The following is a 7,283-nucleotide window of genomic DNA, read 5'->3' on the forward strand; positions in this document are numbered from 1 at the left end:
TAAAATGGACATCAAACAGTTGAAAATGAACCACTAGTTAAGTTCCTCTTACACAACCTGTGTTGAAAAAAGTTATCCTTAACGTAGACTACATGGATAGGACATAAAATGTGAGGAATTTTCATACAATTAGACATAGACTTGGAAGTAGCGGGGATAGCACTCTTTCCTGCTGATTCGTAGTCTGTAATTCTAATGGGAACGGTGCAAATGCGGTAAGTCTGTTCTGCTTGCCTTTTAAAATTTAAATGCAGCTTTCTCCCCAAACTGCTGAGATTGTCAAGGTGTATGACCCTTTGTCTGCTTGACAATCGAATGAATTTAAAAACTTTTGCGCACATAAAAGCATGCATTGCTTCAGCTTCCAAACCATTTGAGCGGATTCGGGTTGCGTTATATCGTTAATTTTAATATTTAGTCCAATGCACCATGGTTTCTTTAGTAAGTGAATTAATGAAGTCCCTATATTCAGAAATCTTAAGTCTTCCAGCTATTTTTTTCCTATAGTATATTTCTTTTTCTTCTCAATTAATCCAACACTGATATCTTTTATTATGAAATATTTTAAGTTTAAAAAATACAAATAATAAAAAACCCAAGTACCTAAAATCTAAATATAAAATGTTAATGTTTAGCCACATTTGCCTCAGATTTTAAAAATATCATGGTAAAATTCACATTTAACCATTTCTCATTTTAACCATTTAAAGTGTACAATTCAGTGACATTGATAACATTCACAATTTTGTATCATCATCACTGTTTCCAAAACTTTGTCATCATCCCAAACAGAAATTCCATACCCACTAAGCAATAATGTTTCATTTACTCTCCTCCCAGCCACTGGTGACCTCTAGTCTACCTTCTGCCTCTATAAACGGAATCAGACAACTTTGGTCCATTTGTGTCTGCCTTGTTTCACATAGCAAGTCTTCAAATTTCATCCGTGTTGTACCATGTATTAAAATTTAATTTCTTTCTATGGCTGAATAATATTCCATTGTAAGTACATACCACGCTTTGTTTATCCATTCATTTGTTGATGGACATATGGGTTATTTCCACCTTTTGGCTGTTGCAAACAGTGCTGCAATGACTATTGGTATACGTGTATCTGTTTGAGCCCCACTTTTCAATTAGAAGTGGAATTTCTGGGTCATATGGTAATTCTATGCTTATTTTGTTAAGAAATCACCCAGCTGTTTTCCACAGCAGCCATATCATTTTACATTCCCATCAGCAAAGTATGAGGATTCCATTTTCCCTACACTTTGCCAATAGGTGTTTTTATTTACTTATTTATTTTTGATTCTAGCCATTCCAGTAGGTATAAAGAGGCATCTTATTGTTGTTTTGATTTTTATTTCCCTGATGATTAGTGATGTTGAGCATCTTTTCATGGACTTATTGGATGTGTCTATATCTTCTTTGAAAAGTCCAGTCAAGTCCTTTAACCATTTTTTAATTGGATTGTCATTTTGTTTTTGAGCTCCACAAGTTTGCCTCTTATTTTTAAAGAAATAAAATGAAAAAAATCTGGTTGAAACCCCCTTTATATTCCTCCCTGATTCCATATTCTCACTTTCTAAACTCCTCCAGAAGTGACTAGTATTTTAAAATAAGAGTATACCACTGCTGTTCATAAATTTATATTTTGTTAAATGTTTGTTTTTACAGCTAATATGAAGTATTATTTTGTCTTAGAAGTTACAAAAACAATGCATGAATTTTCTGCACTTCTGTTTTATCACTTAATTTTGTATTTTGAGATTCTGCGTTGAGACATGTAGGTCTACTCATTTATTTTAACTGGCATATAATTATTAACAATTTATTTAGCCATTTTGTACCAAAGGATATTTAGGTAATTTTAATAAAAGTAATTATTATTATTTTGTTATTACCAACAATGTTGACTCAAACATTTTTGTACGAAACATATAATAGTGCCAGCTAAGAATGCAGACTCTGGAGCCAAACTGCTTGTGTTTCAATCCCAGCTCTTTGGCTTATTAGCTATGTATACCTGGGCAAATTATTTAATCTCTTTGTACCTGGGTTTATTATCTGTAACACAGGACAACACCAGTGACTATCTCACGCAGTTGTTGTGAAGGTCAAGTAAGACAATTCATGTAAAGCACTCAGAATAGTTCTTGGCACATAATCAGCCTTTGATAAATTTTTACATGTGATATTCTCTATACCTAGAAGTAGAATTGCTGAGCCACATGGTATGTGCATATTCAGTGTTACAAGACACTGGCATATTGCTCTTTAAAGTGGCAATATACCAATTTATCTTTCTACCAGGAGTGCCATGGGTTGAATGTCCCCCTGAAACCTAATCCCCACTGTAACTGTTGAAGATGGGAAATCCTATTGTGGTAATTGAAAGGTGGGGTCTTGAAGAAGTGATTAGATTGTAGGACCATGCCTAGTGAATGGGTTAAAAATGGCAGCCATGAGTATGGTTCTGAAGGCTTTAAAAGGAGAGTGCATGAAGAGATATCTCTCCCTGGTCTGCCGTTTTCTGCCATGTAAGTCCCCTGCACTGCTGTAAAGCCACCACCAGAGTCACCTCATGAGATGTACTCCCTGGACTGTGGGTTTCCCAGCCTCTAAAACTGTAAACAATAAATTTCATTTTCTTATAAATTACCTAGTTCCAAGTATTTTGTTATAAGCTACAGAAATGGACTAATACAAGGAGTGTATGAGAGATCTTCTCAAACAGTTGAAAGTATCAAACCTTCTAATTCTACCAATCTGATGAATATGAAACGATATTGCATTGCTTGAATTTTCTAGGCTTAGCATTTCTTTATAAATACAGACCCTCACCACTGTTCTTTTATCTAGTGCCTAAATGTATCTTTTCCCCTATTTTCTTTTGGGTTGTTTGACGTTTTCTTATGTATTTGTAGAAGTTCTTTACACATTGTGGTTACTAATCTTTATCAGTAATATATTTCACACAATTCTTTTCCAAGTTTGTGTTTTAACTTTTCATTTGCTTGCAGTGTTTTCATTTAATTGTACAAAGGTGGTGTATTTCTATGTAGTCAAACTAATCAATTTTTTCCTTGACAGTTTGCATTTATTCTGCTTAAGAAATCCTTCCATACCCTAAGGTCACAGAGATATTCTCTTACATATTCATCTGATAGCTTTATGATTTGCTTTTTTTTCTTAATAAGTTTTTTTTTTTTTTTTTTGGTAGCTGGCCAGTTTGGGGATCCAAACCCTTAACCTTCGTGTTATAACACTGTGTGCTCTAACCACCTGAGCTAACTGGCCATACAACTTTTTTTTTCTTACATTTAAGTCTTTAATACATCTGATATTTATCTTTGAGTGTGCTGTGAAATAGGGATATGATTTTTTTTTCATATGGGAAAACCAGTTGTCCCTCCACCACATATTGATCTTTCCCCACTGAATTTTACTGCCACCTGTGTCATATGCCAAGTTCACTGGTATGCGTCCATTAGTTGCAGTGCTCTCTAATTCTATTACTTTGGTTTATCTGCCTCTCTTTGCATCAATAATATATTGTCTGTAGTGGACTGAATTATGTCCCCCCCCAAACTCCCTGAACTTGAATTGTGTCCCCCAAGTTTTATGTATTAGAAACTTAGCCCCCACTGTGACTCTTAAGAGGGTGGGAAATCCTATTATGGTTATTGAAAGGTAGAGCCTTGAAGAAATGATTGAATTGTAGTATCACACAGTTGTGAATAGATTAAAAATGGTGGTCAGGGGCATGGTTCTGAGTGCTTTAAATGAAGGGGAGAGTCTGTCTTTCTCTCTGCTCTGCTCTCTCTGCTTCCACCATCTTGCTATGTGAGACCCCTAGGTCACTCTCACCACCACCAGATGGACTTTGGACTTCCCAACCTCAGAAACTATAAGCAAGAAATTTCATTTTCTTTATAAATCACCCAGTCCAGTGTATTTTGTTATAAACAACAAAAACGGACTAATACATTGTCTTAATTACTACCATTTTGTAATAATTTGTGATCCATAGTAGGATTCCTTAGTCTTCTTCAAAATTATTTAAGATTTTATTGGCTCTTTTTTCTTCCATATTTTGATATTTATTTTAAAAATACATTGCACTTACTATGTGATAAGTTATGTTCAATGTGCTTTAAAAATAGTAGCTCATTTATTTCTTACGACAACCCTATGAGGTAATACTATTACCATCTGCCTCTTACAGATGAAGATACTAAAGCACAGAGAAGTTATTTATTTGCCCAAGGTCACATAGCTTATAAGTGGCAGAGCCCATATTTGAAGCCAGTCAGTCTGTCTCCAGAGTTTCTGATCTTAGTAACTATACTGTGCTGTCTCTCATGTGAATTTTTCATTATCCATTAAAAAAAATCCAATTAGAAATTTACTAAAACTGCATTGGATTTATATATTATGGTAGAATTTATATCATTTTGATAGTGAGTCTTCCCATATATAAACTAGGAATAGCTTTCCAGTACTAAAAGTGGGCATTGGCTGTTGGTTCCCTATACAATCCATGCTATCTTTTTCCTAAGTAACAAAACTCCAATTTTGTTAAGGGTAGCAATAACCTCAGGGGAAAAAATACATTTTATGGGTCCTTACAGGTAGAGATCATCATGTGACATACTGCTGGCCAATAAAATATAAGTGCAAGTCTCTGGGCAGGACTTCCAGGAAAGCTTTTTAAAAAGAGGCAGATTGTACTGGCATTAACTTTTTTTTTTTTTTTTTGCCCTTTTTCCTTCACCTTCTTCTGTTTGTAATGCTTGTGTTATGCTGGAGGTTGAGCAGCCATCTTATGATCATGAAGATAAAAATCACGTGTTAAGGATGGTAAAGTGGAAAGCTCAGGAAAGCCAAGATCTCTGAAAGCATTATGTAGTCACTCTGCCAGCCATAATCAACCTCTCTAGGATTCATTTTACATGAGAGTAGTAAAACATTTTCGTTCTTTTTAAAAAATTAATCTACTATTAAGCTTTCTTTTATGAACAACTGAATACAATCCCTAACTAATTCAACAAGATCTTTTTCTATGGCCTTCAATAATGTTAATTTTCTCCAAAAATTGTTCACAATTTTTATTACATTTATTATCAGATGTTTATAGTTTGATGATATTACAAATAGGACATCTTTATTATAATATTTTCAAATTGGTTGTTGCTACTTCATTATACAGAAAAGTTATAGATTATTTCATGTTTATTGTTTATGCAACGGCATTGCTATTTTCTTAGCTCTAACATGTGGTACATGTTCTTGAAATTTCTGTGTAGATAACTATATTATCTGTGAATAAAAAAAATTTTATTTATTCCTTTTTAACACCCCCCTCCTTTTTTAAAATTTTCTTTTCTTATTGCAATGGTTAGGCTCTCCAAAGCAATGATTAATAAAATTTATTTTTTGGTAAATTCTTCTTGCTAGGTTAAGGGAGTCTATTTGTACTATACTAAGAACTTTATTTTTATTATCATGAATGGTATTATGTTTGACCAGACAATTTTTCTACATGTATTGAAATTATAACATGTTTTTTTTTCCCTCCTAATCTTTTAATCTGTTAGTGTGGTTTATCAGAATGACAGATTTTGGAGAGTGCCATACGAAAGGCCTTAAACAGATGGCAAGCTAACAGAGTTGTAATTTCTCCCTGTCCTGTAGTTTCTGGGTCACATGTCTTATTCCCATTTGTGTTAGTGACTTATCTCCCTACAAGAGCATACACGGAGCTTTGAAATCTTTATGAGCCACTACAATATCAGCTCACATTTTATGCCAAAGTTTTAAATTCTCTCTTAATTTCCAGTAACTGGAGATTTTTTCTTTTTTTTTTTTATTTTGATATATTTAATCTCATATCTTTTTGTGTTTTTAGTGAGAGTCTGACATATTGCCGGAAATGGATTTACTAGATATTTAATCATGTAAAAAATCAATAGATATCTTCCTAAAAAAGCTGCTTAGATATAAAAAGAAAAATTTTTTTCTAATACTTTTGTATTTCATGAATATTGAACTGGTGGCCAGTAGGATGCAAACAAAGCAGCACACATGTTTTGCTTAGTTAGTACGGTGTTTCTCTTAAAAACTCATTTGGAAACCTTTACTTGGGGCATCCCTCTCCAGGTCTCCAGGTCTCTATTCAGAGAATTATACTCTGGTACTCAAGTATGAAGGCCCTGGGGAATGGTCCTCAGAGGGGAGTTCTGTCCTTTCATCACTTAAAGCTAGATTCTTTCTGCAAAGTTAAAAAAGAAAGATTGGAGGAAAAGAATACAGAGCAGCAAGATGGATGAAAAGATCTTTCAGTTAAGGTTTTGTCTTTTCAGAAACTTCAAGTGAAATAACTACATGATTTTTAGAAAGATGTGACACTTAAGATGTATTTTTCATTAAGGAACAGAACCATACAAAGCAAAGAATGCCAAAATTAATTTAAGTTTTAAAGAGAAGAGAGGAGGAAACTTCTCATCTGAAAATAGTGCAAAAGTGAAAGAGATACCAAATTTTTAAATAAACATCAAGTAAAACAAAATGAATTTAATCAAGAATATGGCACAATAATTTTATGGCAGAGTAAATAAGTTTATGATGACTCAAGAATAGATCTAAATGTTGCCTCACTTATGTTATCTGTGACCTTGAGCTACTTTTAAGAACTTGAGCTTACTCAGCAGTTCAATGGTGTAGTCAGCAACACCAACTCCTAAGGATCCTTATAAGGATTAAATTACATATTGGTTGCTTTTTTACTTTATAGTAAGCAATTGATAAATGCTTTTCTAATTCCCTTTCCCTCTACTTAGTGAAAACAAATACGACAGCATGATATAGTTGACAGAACATACGATTTGATTTGAGAAGAATGGGTAAATGACCTTGGGCAAGTCAGTTCAGCTCTTTGACCTTAAGAATATTAATTTCGAAAAATGATTATTGGTTCATTTAACCCTTGTTCAACATCACAGAGCTAACAAGTGTTACAGCCATACACAGCTCTGACACACAATCTGGGGTTTTGTTTATGTTTTTGTTTTTTTACTTTAAACTTGCTGTTTATGGGATCCCTCGGGACTGTTACATAAAGGGTACTCTGTAAATGCCAACCCCACCTCATCCCCTTCCCACCCAACAATAGCAAAATAAGAAGATTAAATACTATAGAATAGACTAGAGTAGGAGCTTAACAGTGTTTTCCCAAAACTAAAATCCTTGCTATTTTTTATCTGTGAATAAGTGTTATGAAG

The sequence above is a fragment of the Cynocephalus volans genome, chromosome X, assembly GCF_027409185.1.
Source record: "Cynocephalus volans isolate mCynVol1 chromosome X, mCynVol1.pri, whole genome shotgun sequence".
Lineage (NCBI taxonomy): Eukaryota > Metazoa > Chordata > Mammalia > Dermoptera > Cynocephalidae > Cynocephalus > Cynocephalus volans.